A 15,093-nucleotide genomic window follows, 5' to 3' on the forward strand; every position below is an offset into this window, starting at 1 on the left:
GAGCGCTTACCCCGTGTCAACCTCCATAAGGCATGGTTTACCTTCTAATAGGACAGAGAGCGAGATTTTACTAATGGCATTGCAGGTATGTTTAGCAAAATGGCGAGTGCGACAGTTTAGTACTTGCCTTTGTGGACCCGATCGTGAAAAGGAGGAGGGGCCCCCGTGCGTGGGACAGCGAGCAGCTTGGCAGACTCTGGCTATGTGCCCCTTTTTGAGGCAATTGTTGCAGGTGGCTCCCTTGAACTTGCAGGTGGCCCTCGGATGAGATCCGCCACAGGACAGGCACAGGGTGATGTGCTTAGGCGGATGGCTGCTTTCTTGCCTGGCTCCTACCTGTGGTTGTCTGGTCTGAGCAAGGCGGTGGATGTCAGCCTGGTCGCTGGACTCCTCTGTGTTGACCACCTCTTCTGAATGGATGGTGGCAGCGGGTTGTTTGTGCACGGGGCCTTGGATTTCCGTGGCTGATTGGGTAGCCAGCTCTGATGCCAAGGCTTCCTCGACGGCTTGGGCGAGGTTGAGGTCCTTCTTGGCCAATAGACGTCTTTGGAGATGGAGGTCTTTGACCCCGCATACGAGCTGGTCGAGGAGCATGTCATCAAGGTAGCTCCCGAACCCGCAATGGAGTGCTGCAGTCCTCAAGGCAGCCATGTATTGGTTGATAGACTCTTTTTCAGTCTGCTTCCTCATGCGGAAGGTGAACCTCCTGGCAATCTGTGAGGGTCTAGGAGAATAATGGTTAGTGAGGATTTCTAATAGTTCGGTTCAGGGGACGTTTCTTAACTCACGTGGAGCTACCAGGGCTGTGGCAGTGTCGAAGACGATGGCCCCGCAATAGCTCAGAAAAAATGTTTTCCATAGAGCTGTCTCGAGTGTCCAGGTTGGGAGGAGCTCCAGTCTCGGCTCTTCCAGGCTGAGCTTGAAATTGAGGAACGCCCCCTCACCGTCACGTGGTCCTCGGGCGCTCCCCAGTTTTTTGCTCAGCCTCGTGGCTAACAGGCTGTTTTTCCCTTGCTCCGGTCGTTCAGCATTCTAGGCCTCTCCTTCTCATCGCTTTCTACTGGATCACCGGCAGGCAGCGAGGACTTCAGGTTTGAACTCCCAGGGAGTGTTTTTAACTTCCGAACTGTTTCCTTAGGGGAGAAAACGAGCGCTCGAGCGCTGCCCCCCCACCGCTTCGTTTGCTGCCTAATCGCTCCGCGCGAGGCCGCTCGCTCCTGCCTGCCTCTCCTCGCTTTAGCCGCCGTTCCCCCGCGAACGCCTTCTAGCCCAGGGTACGCTTCCCTGGTTCTCCCAAAGGCTCTAATCTCCTGGGAGTTTACCGCCGCTGGGGCTGCCTCCGTTACTTGCGGCCTCCATCTCGGGCCCCCTGTGGCGTCCGCCATCTTGGGTGGGCCCTGGAACGGCCGCCATCTTGGGTGTGCCCTGGAACGGCCGCCATCTTGGGTGTGCCCTGGAACGGCCGCCATCTTGGGTGTGTCCTGGACCGCCGCCATCTTGGGTGTGCCCTGGAACGGCCGCCATCTTGGGTGTGCCCTGGAACGGCCGCCATCTTGGGTGTGCCCTGAACGGCCGCCATCTTGGGTGTGCCCTGGAACGGCCGCCATCTTGGGAGTGGCCGCATGGCCGTCCGCCATTACTAGAGGCCTTTACAGGCCGCAGCCTTAACTGACTATTAGGCAGCCTGGGATTCCCTCGCCTCAGCCTGCCTTTCATTCTACCAAAGGCCTCCTGCAGAAATAGGGTCTGTTGGCCCTGCAGCCTTTTTCCCCAGCAGGCGAAGTAGCAGCTCTGCCCCCCACCCCTTCCCCGGTCCGTCCGGCAGGGGTAGCTGCCTGGCGCTTCACCTTTCTGGCTGATTGGTCTCTGGCTAGGCCCTGGTTCGTACCAAACCTCTATTTTAAACAGAAAAATTTTTTTGACTAAAAGGGGGCGTGGAACGTGCGTTGGGATTCCCGGCCTCCGTAGGCCGCATCCAGACCTGGTTTCAGCTTACATTATTCCCTTCTGCCTGCGGCCCCAGGGTCATTGGTTTTTTTTTCAGAGGCCTACCAGTAGGCCGCATTGCTTCCCTGACTCCTGGGCAGATCCTGGGACTGCTCAAATACCTTGCAATCCTGCCTAAGCCTCCCCCAAACTAAGGAGTTAGTTGCTTGCCATGTCCCTTCCCCGGTTCGCCCGGCAGGGACAGCTTGGCGTTTATTCTGGCTGATTGGCCCCCGGGCTAGGCCCTACTTCCCAACACGTTACAGAACAATTCTGTGGCCTTGACAAAAAAGGGGGTGCAACACGAGCACTGGGAGTTCCAGCCTCTGCTTTGGCTGTACCCAGACCCGTTAACCGCCTCGCATTAACCAAAAATTTTTTCCTTTTTTCTCTCCTCTCCAGATGGCAGACGACAATACCTCTCGTGGCACTTCTCTGAAGGCCAAGGCCAATCCCACCACCTGCGCAAACAGGCACAGGAACCATCCAAAGCTTCCCAAAGGGATGCCCTCAGGCGACACAGGGCCCTCGAAAGGGAAATTGACAGACGCTCTCAGGAGTCAAGCTCTGTGCCCCGGGACCCTTCCGTTCCATCAACCTCCACCCATCCTCCTCTCCCCTCCCCTCCTGCTTCTGCTTCTCCCCCACAGCCTGGACAGGCCCCTGAGGTCACCTTGCCCACCACTGCTGTAGAACTGCGCCCGGAGGAGTCTCTCCCCATGGCGGAAATACCCGAAAACCTAATGCAGGCTATGGAGCTGGCCATCCGGCAAAGGGTAGCGCACCAGATGCAGCAGCTGGCCGGTCTGGCTCCTCGGCCCGCGGCCCCCGAGGCCCTAGGATCAGCGGCCTCGCATGGTCAGGCAACTCCCCAAGAGGACTTAACCTTACCTTTGGAGTTGGAGGGAATGGAGGCCCAAGAACCCGGGGACCCTTCCCTCTTTGGGGACGAGCAGGACCTTGACATGAGGTCCCTCATAGGCAGTGATCTCTTTTCGGGAACAGGTCCCCTAGAAGGGGACATGTCGGAGGACGAGGGCCTCCCTCCAGGTCAGCCCGCGTTTCTAGGGCTCTTTAAACCGCACCTATTTAGGTCCCTCCTGTTCAAAGCCAGGACCACCTCGGGCCTGAACCCCTCCCCACCCAACCCAGCGGCGGCAGGGGTTCCTCCCGACTCTCTCTTCTTCAGCCCGTGGCGGAAACTGAGGTGATCCCTGTCCCGCCCATATTCTCAGACATGGTTTCTAGGCAGCTGGCCTCCTCGGGGCCCCCTCCCCCCAACGCCCAGGACAAGCGGTTTTTTAACCTGGAACCGCAGTTCTCCACCTTGCTCGATCCTCCCCGTGGACGAGCCCGTGGTAGGCCTGGTTTCCCGCTCTACTCCCAGCGACTCACCGATGCTCTCCAGCCCGAGGACAAGCGAGCTGAACTGGCCCTGTGCCGTGCTCACCTCTCTGACGCTTGGGCAGTCAGGGCTTCCACTGCCGCGTGCTTTTCACCAGGTCTTCCATCAAGTGGCTCCAGCAGCTCAAGCAGCATGTTCCCGCAGCCAATCTCAGGGCGCACCAGGACATTGCCAAGATCCTGGCCGCGGCCGAGTTTTCGCAGACGCCACCTTCCAGGCGGCAAAGTTCTCCACCAGGGCCATTTCGTCCCAGGTTACCGCCCGCCGTCTACTCTGGCTCCGCCACTGGCAAGCGGACGTTAAAAACAAGACTAAGCTAGCAACAGCCCCCATCTCTGGGGGAAGTTATTTGGACCGGTTCTCGACCCATTCCTGGCCGAGACCCGGAACAAGCGCAAGTACCTCCCTTCCCTCTCTAGGAGGTCCGACTTCAGAGGCTCCCCTCTCCTCGCCAGGGTTCTTCTCATTCCTCCTCCTTTGCCAGATACTACCGATCCTCTCCCTATAGATCTCCCTACCGAGCGGAGCCGGATGGGTCCGGAGGTAATCCTTCCAGGAAGCCCTCCCGGGGATCCGGGAGAGGTTCGTTCCGTCGTTCTCGATAATGCAGTCGCCCTCAGGCGCTTGTCTTTAAAAAAAAAAAAAAAAAAAAAAGAGGAAGGAGTGCGAGAAGGCCTATCTCTACTCCGACCTTTAACCCCTGCTTGCAACAGGCTCCTACCCCAGGAGCACTCTTGTCCTCCTCACCCTGCCCTGGGCAACTGGTCGGCAACACATCTACCCCCATTCAATGCTAGCCGGGGTCCCTTCTTGCGCTCCCGGGCCTCACACAGATCTCTGCACCTCCCCTCCTTCTCTCTGTCCCAGAGTTCTCCCAGGGGAATTCCCCACACAGGTCGGTCTTCCCAGTTTCTTGAATCCCGGTCCCAGTGCACACCTGTTGGCCTCTTTGGCGGGATTGCCTCCCGGATAGTTCCGCCTCCTCTTTAGGCCCCTTGTTGAGACATTCCAATATCCAGGGGTTTTCTCCTGTTGGGCATGCCTTCCAGCGGGTCATCAGGGTTCCAGGAGAGATTCTATACCAGACGGGGCCCCACCAGCAGGACTAGCCAAGCTTTGGTATGTCCCAACCTGGACACTCGAGACAGCTCTATGGAAAAGGGGCGTTGGTTCTTACCTGATACGCTTCTTTTTGTAGAGCTGTTGAGAGTGTCCAGCCCCACCCGTAGGCCGTCTGGTGGGAAACCTGGCTGTTCGACCGAGCAATCTAATATATTTTTTTCCTGAGTGTGATGAGAACAGGACTTTCCTTCTCGTCTGTGCAAAAACCTGGGGAGCGCCCGAGGACCACGTGACGGTGAGGGGGCGTTCCTCAATTTCAAGCTCAGCCTGGAAGAGCCGAGACTGGAGCTCCTCCCAACCTGGACACTCTCAACAGCTCTACGAAAAGAAGCGTATCAGGTAAGAACCAACGCCCCATTTCTTCCGGTGCTCCCCTGCATCAGCCAGCCCTATGGCATCGATGTAATGATTAAAACGATTCTTATATGACTCCCACTTCTCCTCATCCGGTTTGAACGATGGGAAGGCTGGGTGGGAGTTCATGATGAAATCCTCGTTAGATGACCTGTTGAGAAAATCTCTCTGGGTAGCAGCAGGAAAGGTTTTTTGTGCCAGCAAAAGGCTAGTGACTTCAGCTCTGGAGAGGTGTTTTTACAACTCTCAATTCTCTCTCTGGGACTGCTGGTGTTTTGGCTGCAACGGCCGTTGGCAGTGTTTTTTTGAATTTCGCGCCTGACTTCAGCTTACAGCACCGCGCTGTTACTAGACGGGAAATTCAACTGACAGCCGTTTGAATTTCGCGCCTTTTAGACTGAGCGGCTGCGGCTCGCAGCGCTACACTTCCTTCTGTAGCAGGCTAGCAAAACGGCTACAGGCGTTTCTCTCACTTTCATTAGTTCGCTGACCGCTTTCTCTCTGGCTGCGGCTCAGCGTTCGCTGCAGGCTAGCAAAATGGCTACAGCGTTTTTCTCACTTTCCCTAGTTCGCTTTCGTTGCCGGCTGATCGCTTTCTCTCTCTAGCTGGGATCAGCGGCTAGTGACTCAGCGGTCGCGTTATGCCTCTGGAAAGAATCCCATCCTCGTCGCCAGTGTTAAGTTCGGAGGAATGAGAGACTTAGCCAGGGCATTGCAAGCAACAAATACTTTATTATTAGAAATAAAGGGCTGATTGAGCTCGCCAGCCTGGAACGGGCTCGCAACAACCAGCGGCTAACCGAACCCCGCAGCCTGCTTATATAGCCGGCTGCTGGGGTGGTCAGCCAATGGGGAGGCAGTAACGCCCCCCACAACTTGAGCGGACCTGAGTGGGGACTGTGGAGAGTCCCAGGGACATAACATTTATGTTCAGTTTTTGTTTTTAACAGTTTATTTGTACACCACCCAAGTTACTCTGTGAGACTTTGAAACATAGGAAGAATGGTTGCAGGAATTGGACATGGCCAGTTTGGAGGAAAGAAGGACTAGGGGTGACATGACAGCTGTATTCCAATATTTGAGGGGCTGCCACAAAGAAGAGGGGGGACAACTTATTTTCCAAAGCACCAGAAGGCAAGATGAGAAACAATGGATGGAAACTAATCAAGAAGAGAAGCAACCTGGAATTAAGGAGAAGCTTTCCCTAACAATGAGGATAATTAACCAGTGGAACAACTTGACTTCAGAGATTGTGGGTGATTCATCACTGGAAGTTTTTAAGAAAAGACTGGAAAAGCCACATGTGTGAAATAATATATGGTCAAAATTCAAATACTTGTCAACTGAATCATATTTAGGACCGCTGTGGTGTCCTGGGGTCATGTGATCACCTTTTGTGACCTTACCTGCTAAGTCGATGGGGAAGCCAGATTCATTTAACAACCATGTCACTAACTGAACAACTGCAGTGATTCACTTAGCAACTGTGGTGAGAAACAAGGTGCAATGGAGCAAAATTCACTTACCAGATGTTCTGCTTAGCAACTGCTGGGCTTCCTTGCAGTCATAAGTCAAAGACTACTTGTGGGGAGGGAGATGGGCAGTTAAGAAATATGAAATATAAATAAATAATATCTGTTCAAACTCATAATGGACTCCCCAAAAATTACGACTACTGCCCCCGCCCCCCAAATTAAATGATCACATTTGGGTGGTTGGCAACCAGCCTGTATTTATGACGACTTGCAGCCTTCCTCAGAAGTATGACCATGATATGCAACAAGAATTTTGCTGAATGTCTTCCAGTTCCTAGCCAGCCTTGAGAAAGATTGCCTTTGCTAGCTTTCTACCCATCAGCTGGGTGTACCTCAGTGGTGGTATGCTACCAGTTCTGGCCGGTTCAGCTGAACCAGTGGTAAAAAATCCTCGACGATCAGCTGAGAGGAGAATAGAAGAGAAAAGTGCAGGATCGGCCCTCCCACCTGCCCCTGCGCTTTTCTCTTCTTTATCCTTTCAGCTGATTGGCACGGCAGGTCTCAGCTGGTGTGGGGAAAGCTGCCTGTGGGCGTTAGGCAAAGTATGCCCACCAAGCCACACCCACCAAACTGGTAGTAAAACAATTTGAATCCCACCACTGGTGTACCTTTCAACAGAGAACGGTAAAGGTAAGTGGAGCCAGGTGTGGTAGGGCAGAAAAAAGGCCCAGGCCTCTCAGGAAGGAAGAGCGGGGAAAAGAGGAGGTTAGCTCACTGAGGCCTGCTGACCTGTGGCAAGTTTCCATGTGCTGGTGGGTGCGAGGCCTCCCCCATCCGCCTGAAGCCCCCCACCTGTGATCACTTAACATCTTGCAACAGGGAGAACTGGGATTATACTTATTGAGCAAGGTGTCTCGCTGAATGAGTACAACAACTTGCCGCCAAAATTCCACGTACAAATTGTGAGGTCTTTTTTTTAATGTCCAGGACTACCTGTACTCTTAACATAAGTTTGACACTTCCGATCATCCATTTGTTTTTATTTTTTATGGATCAAGACCGAAGCCATTTCAAATTCATTATAAAAGAAGAGTGACTGGGGCTGAAAAAGACAAGGCCATCCAGAAGATAGACTGACCACTGAAAAGGAACCTCTTCTGTATTTTATTTGATATGGACACCCAGAGAAGGATCTCCAAAATCGCCTGGATAGATACAGTACATAAAGGAAGGGAAAACCATTGAAATAGCCTTGATCTCAAATCATTCAAGTTTAGGAAGAGCAAACAAGGGAGATGGCTATAAGGGAGGACCTTTATTTACAACTTCTTGTTATGGGACAGAACGTTCTCACACTCAGGACTTAATTCACTTAAGAAGAAACCATAGTTTCTCCAAAGAGAAACTGGCTACAATTGGATCATGGTGAACGAAGGAAGCCAATGAGAATCAACTCCTTTTTAACTTCTACTAACAAAATGAGTAGAACCACCAGCAATGAATATTTCAGGAGGAGTTGTGTGAATGTATCTCCCATAATCCTTGTCAAAAAATGGATATATGGCCTGGCAGAAAGAGAAACACAAAAGCACATGTTCAGAAAACATACCTTTTTATAAATAATGGTCTAAGAACAAGGGGAAAAAATACAAAAGAATGAGAGAAATAGCAGAAATTGGCTAGGGAGCCTCCCTCCCCCATCAAATCAACAAGGAGGATTTTTGCATATCTCAGCAGTCTCGATCCTAATTTGTGATCTCCAAGGATGCTTACTTGCAACAGCTGTCTTAGTAAAATGCAGGAAACAGCCACCAACACCTGTTAGCTTTAGAATCACTTAGTTTTGTTAATTAATTCCCTGAGAGAATGAGTCAGCCAGGCAGAAGCTAGTCATCACTTCTATTTTTGTACTAACTGTGATGGAGATGGCCTATATTCCTCATGACTTTTAAGGCCTGGCTGCTTACTGGTGCTGGCCCCCATTTTAATAGAGATCTTGCAGTAGAATTCAATACAAAACTAAAGTCAGCAAAGCATCTACTTCTGATTTTTATGTCTATTTGCTCTTTGTTTATTGATATGTAGAAAGTCAGCACCCACCCACCCTCGTAAAGAATTAAAGAAAGAAAGAATTAAATCCCAGTGGTAGGATTCAATTTTTTTTACTACCAGTTCCATGGGCATGTCTTGGTGGGCGTGGCAGGGGAAGGATGCTGTAAAGTCTCCAGTCAGAGGTGGTATTTGCCAGTTCTCTGAACTACTCAAAATTTCCATTACCACTTCTTAGCTACCTCTAATTCTGTGGAATATTAAAAAGGCAGGATAGAATATTTCCTCTAAAGGAAAAATGGGGAAAAAATCTTAAGGGAGGCAGAAACCAGCCCCAGTCTCCCTGCTCCAAGCAGAAACTGAGGAGGCCAGCTTTCAGAAACGTAGATTTGGTAATCCATTCAGAAAGACTGGGATCAGGCAGAAACTCCAGATAAGCACAATGGTTAGACAAGCCAAAGATTGGCTCAGACAAACATCTAGGATTTGCATTTCCCCTTTTGCCTATAGAGCCAGCCATGACCCCTACATAACCCCTACATGACTGCATAGAAATCTGACAACATCCATTAGAATATTAAAGGATACATTCTTGCACAGGGACAGGAATCTCAAATACAAAGCCCAAAAAAGGTATAAAAACCCACCTACTCTCAACTCCATTTTGGCAGCTGTCCCAGAACCCTAGAGTCTGTGTGTGGTCTTCTGTTCATCAATTAACTTTCTTTCTTAAGCAGTATCCATTTTATTCCCAGCTTGGAACCGGATCAGATGGATTTTTCTTCCAACAAATATATTTAGTTGAGCCTTTGCCTTATTTGTGAGATTAAATATAGGTGTATCATATAGGTTTCTACAGCTTGCCACAACCATGGGAAAATGACATGCACACAGATCAAGACCTTCACTTGCTTGGTTGAGGTTTACAGGAGTTGAAGTTAAACTTATGAAAAGGCCACCAGGAAAAGTAGAATAACTACAAGGCTGCCTGGTTTGCCATATAGTACTAAGTCATGATTTGTTTTTGTTCAACAAACCACCTGTAGGTGGCTTTGCATATTGCAGCGCAAGGGCTGAGGCCAACCTCAACCCACATTATGACTTAGTCCAATGAATTGGCTCATTCAGAGTCGCTTGTAGCAACAATGTGTTTTCTGGCAAGAATTTTTCAGAATATTACTTACTAACAATCAGTCGCAATTCAAGCATTACTTTTATACTGCATCCAGTTTGGGTCACCACACTATAAAAAAGACGTCGAGACTCTAGAAAGAGTGCAGAGAAGAGCAACCAAGATGATTAGGGGACTGGAGGCCAAAACATATGAAGAACGGTTGCAGGAATTGGGTATGTCTAGTGTTATGTCCCTGGAACTCTAGGAGTTCCCACTCAGGTCCGTCACATTGCGGGGGCGGTTTTTCCCCCTCGCTCATTGGTTGGTCCTCCCCAGCAGCCGGCTATAAAAGCAGGCTGCGGGGTCCAACCAGTTGCTGATCGCTGCGAGCCAGTTCCAGGCTTGGCAAGCACGGTCAGTCCTTTATTGCTATAATAAAGTATTTGTTGCACTCATGCTCTGGTTCAGCCTCTCATTACCCAAACTTAACACTGGCGACGAGAATGGGATGGCTACCAGAAGCACAATGCAACCGCTGAGTCACTAGCCGCCGATCCGCAGCCAGAGAGAGCGATCGGCCGGCGATAAGAGCAGCGCTGATCCGCAGCCAGAGAGAGCGGTCAGCAAGCAACGAGAGCGAACGCTGATCCGCCGCCAGAGAAAGCGGACAGCAAGCAACGAGAAGCGAACGCTGATCCGCAGCCAGAGAAAGCAGTCAGCCACTAACGAAAGTGAGAAGCGTCTGTAGCCGCTTGTTAGCCCAGCTACAGGAAAAGTGAAGCGCTGCAAGCCGCAGCCGCTCGTTGTTTCAGGCGCGAAATTCAAACGGCTGTCATTTGAATTTCAAACCTAAAAAGTACAGCGCGGTGCTGTAAGCCAAGTCACTGACGCCCACGCAGGCGCGAATTTCAAAACGCTGCCAACGGCTGACAGCCTAACCTCGTGTTTAGCCCAGAGAGAGAGAGAGGATTGTGAAAAAGCCTCTCCAGAGCTGAAATCACTTGTCTGCCACAGGCACTAGAAACCTTTTGCTGCTGCCCCAGAGAGAATTTATCCACAGATTGTACAATCGATTCCTCACTATGAATTCCAATCCAGTCTTCCCAGCGTTCAAACCGGATGAGGAGAAGTGGGAATCATACAAGAACAGCTTTAACCATTACATCGACGCAATTGGGCTGGCTGATGCAGGGGAGCACCGGAAAAAATCATATTTCCTGATCTACTGTGGAGCCATCGTCTTTGACACTGCCACAGCTCTCGTGGCTCCACGTGAGTTAAAAAACGTTCCATGGTCTGAACTGTTAGAAATCCTTACTAACCACTATTCTCCCAGACCTTCACAGATTGCCAGGCGATTCACCTTCCGTATGAGGAAGCAAACAGACAAAGAGACCATCAACCAGTACATGGCCGCCCTCAGGACCGCAGCTCTCCATTGTGGGTTTGGAACCTACCTGGAGGACATGCTCCTCGATCAACTAGTCTGCGGGGTCAAGGATCTCCACCTCCAAAGGCGCCTACTCGCTAAGAAGGACCTCAACCTCGCACAAGCCGTCGAGGAGGCCCTGGCAGCAGAACTGGCAGCACACTCAGCCACCGAAATCCATGGTCCAACTTCCAAACTAACGACAGTCCCAGTCCACTCCAAGGAAGTGGTAGCAGAGGAAGCCCCTACTGATGAAACCGACATCCACCGCCTCACCAACGCCAGGCATCCGCAGGTAGGAGCCAAGCAAGAAAACATTAGTCCACCCAAGCACATCACCCTGTGCCTATCCTGTGGTGGATCTCATCCGAGGGCCGCCTGCAAGTTCAAAGGAGCCACCTGCAACATCTGCCACAAAAGGGGGCACATCGCGAGAGTCTGTCAAGCCTCTCAAAACTCAGCACAAAGGCACCCTCCCTTCTCACATTCTGCACCTCAGAGGCAAGTATTGAACTGTCGCACTCACCACCATACCAAGCACACTTGCCATACCATTAGTAAAATCTCTCTCTCCGTTTTGTTAGAAGGTAAACCGTGCCGCATGGAGGTTGACACAGGGTCAGCGCTCTCAATTATCTCGTGGAACACCCTCAAGAGGCTACAGCCCAGCCTATCAACAAGCCGGCTCCAGAAGTGCCAGTTTAGCCTGAAGGACTACCAGGGGAAGGTCATTCCTGTAATCGGCAGAGGCAAGTTCCTTGTCAATTTTAAAGCTTTCAAAGGTCACCTACCTCTAGTGGTAGTTAACGGCAATCTCCCCACACTCTTGGGGCTCGATTGGTTTCCCCATCTCGGCCTAGGGCTAACAGGAGTCCATGCTGTCTCAACCTCTGACACTGACTCCTTATTCGCTGATTACTCAGATGTATTCAGCAATGAGCTGGGGTGTTATAACGGTACCCCTATCTCATTCTCAGTCGACCCCCAGGCGGTCCCAATCAGGCTAAAACCGCGTAGAGTCCCATTCGCTATTCGGCCAAAACTAGACGCAGAATTGGATAAACTATTAAAACAAGGGGTCATTGAGCCAACAGATTTCGCCAAATGGGAGACGCCCATTGTCACACCCCTCAAAAAAGACGGTAGCCTGAGAATTTGCTCGGACTACAAGACCACAATTAATAAATTTTTACAAGTTAGCGCTTACCCAGTGCCCGTCATTCAGCACTTATTACACACTTTTGAACCTGGCAGCATTTTTGCCAAATTGGACATGTCTCAAGCGTATCAACAGTTCCCTGTTGACAGCCAAACAGCGGAACTCCAGACCATTGTCACCCACAGGGGTGCTTTCCGGTGCAAGCGTCTCCAATTTGGCGTAAGTGTTGCCCCAGGCATTTTTCAATCCCTCATGGAGCGGATTTTGCAGGGCCTCCCTGGTGTAGTACCCTACTTCGACGACATCTTAGTCTCGGCCAGGGACAGACCCCAACTCTTCCAGAGAGTTCGAGCAGTGTTAGAGAGGTTCAGGCAGCATGGCCTCAAATTAAAAAAGAAAAATGTGCCATTGCCACTAGACAGGTGGACTTTCTGGGTTATAAAATTGACGCCTCAGGCATTCACCCCCTGGAGTCCAAGGTTAAGGCAATTCACGAGGCACCCACTCCAACCTCCAAAACTGAACTGCAGGCCTTCTTGGGGCTATTGAACTTTTACGCGTCCTTCCTGCCCCATAAAGCATCAGTGGCAGAACCCCTACACAGACTGTTGGATAAAAAATCGCCTTGGCACTGGGGTCACAAAGAAGACTCCGCTTTTCGCGCCGTCAAAGCACTACTCACGTCAGAGGCGGTACTTATTCAGTTCGACCCCAACCTTCCATTAGTGCTAGCAGCAGACGCATCCCCTTTTGGAATTGGGGCAGTATTAAGCCACAGGCTCCCCAATGGCTCCGAGGCTCCCATCGCTTTTTTTCTCCAGGACGCTCTCTGCAACAGAGCGAAATTATAGCCAGATCGATAAGGAAGCTCTAGCAGCTGTTGCAGCAGTGAAGAAATTTCACGAATTTCTCTTTGGCCACTTTTTCGAGCTGGTCACGGATCACAAGCCCCTCCTGGGTCTACTAGCTGGGGACAAACAGACCCCTCAAGTCCTTTCTCCTAGAATGACGAGATGGACCCTTTTCCTAGAGGAATACTCGTATAGACTCATACACCGCCCAGGTAAAACATTGTCCCACGCTGACGCTCTCAGCCGCTGCCCCTTGCCGGCTCCAGCTGAAGACCCGGCTCCAGTCCACGCTATTTTTGAGGTCACCCAATTGGACCTTCCCATCACTGCCCTTGACATTGCTGCTAAAACCAAGGCAGACAAAACAATCGCCCAGGTACTGGACTGGGTGAGGAGGGGGTGGCCGGGCGGTGATGTTGAAAACAAATTTACACCTTTCAAGACCCGCCTGCAGGAATTATCCAGTTTGCAGGGCTGTCTGCTGTGGGGCACTCGAGTGGTCATCCCGACCTCACTGCGTACCTGAGTTCTGGAGGCGTTGCACGAGGGGCACCCTGGCATCGTCAGAATGAAGGCGTTAGCACGCAGCTACGTATGGTGGCCGGGCCTCGATGAGGACATCATCAGATGGGTAAGCTCCTGCAACCCCTGCCAGGAATCCCGTCCAGCTCCTCCTATTGCCACCCCTACTAAGTGGGAAAGCGCCAGCGCTCCGTGGTCCAGAATTCACCTCGACCTAGCCGGCCCATTACATGGGAAAATGTTCCTAGTGGTCGTGGACTCCTACTCTAAATGGATTGACGTGGCACAGCTATCCACGACCACCACACTAGCAATTACCAAGGTATTAACTCGCCTGTTTGTAACACACGGGCTGCCTGACTCCATTGTTTCCGACAATGGCCCACAGTTCGCATCAGCCGAGTTCAGCCATTTCGCTGCCAACCTGGGCATCCGCCACATTTTCACGGCCCCATTTCATCCTGCCAGTAACGGATTGACTGAAAGAGCCGTCAGGACCACTAAAGAAGCCCTAGCTAGGTTCAGCAAGGATGACTGGCACCACAAACTCTCGCGTTTCCTGATGAGCCAGCACTCAACGCCGTGCTCAGTCACCAATAAGTCCCCAGCTGAGCTCCTGATGGGCAGGCGCCTGAGGACTGTATTAGACAGACTTCACCCACATTACTGCCCTGACTCTCCCCTCGCTTCCACATCGGGGGTTAGACATTTTATCTTACAGGAACCCGTATTCGCGAGGAACTTCGCTGGAGACCCTCTGTGGATCCCGGGCGAGATCGTGGCCATCACCGGACCCAGGTCATATCGAGTCAGACTGGAGGACGGCCGAATATGGAGAAGGCACCTGGACCAGCTGCGAAGGCGTCACAGCACCCTCGTCAGCAGCGACCCAGAATTACAAACCGGAGCGAGGCCTCAGCATCAACCCCACATCAGCATCAATCCCAGTGACCTGCTCGCACCAGCAGCCGTTCCAGGGAATCCGGACACGGACAGCGACGTCCAGATGGCTGACCAGTCCGAACAAGTCAACGGGAGCGCGTCCCCAGTGACCAGCCCTACGAGTCCCGAGCCAACCCGAACCGAGGGGCGCGTTAGTGACACCCTACCAATTCTGCCTTCCCCTACAGACTCTGAACTGACAGACAACCCACCAGAGTTGCGCCGTTCTGGGCGCCAGCATAAACCTCCTGCCTACCTCAAGGACTATGCGTGTTCGCATCTGGGGGGAAGGGGTGTTATGTCCCTGGAACTCTAGGAGTTCCCACTCAGGTCCGTCACATTGCGGGGGCGGTTTTTCCCCCTCGCTCATTGGTTGGTCCTCCCCAGCAGCCGGCTATAAAAGCAGGCTGCGGGGTCCAACCAGTTGCTGATCGCTGCGAGCCAGTTCCAGGCTTGGCAAGCACGGTCAGTCCTTTATTGCTATAATAAAGTATTTGTTGCACTCATGCTCTGGTTCAGCCTCTCATTACCCAAACTTAACATCTAGTTTATTGAAAAGAAGGACCAGGGGGAGACATGATAGCAGTATTCCAATATTTGAGGAGCTGCCACAGAGAGCAAGGAGGGGGAAGCTATTTTTAAAGCGCCTGTAGGGCAGACAAAGAATAATGGATGGAAACTGAGC

Source organism: Pseudonaja textilis, chromosome 4, assembly GCF_049901715.1.
Source record: "Pseudonaja textilis isolate UNSWEBS1 chromosome 4, rPseTex1.2, whole genome shotgun sequence".
In the NCBI taxonomy this organism is placed as follows: Eukaryota; Metazoa; Chordata; class Lepidosauria; order Squamata; family Elapidae; genus Pseudonaja; species Pseudonaja textilis.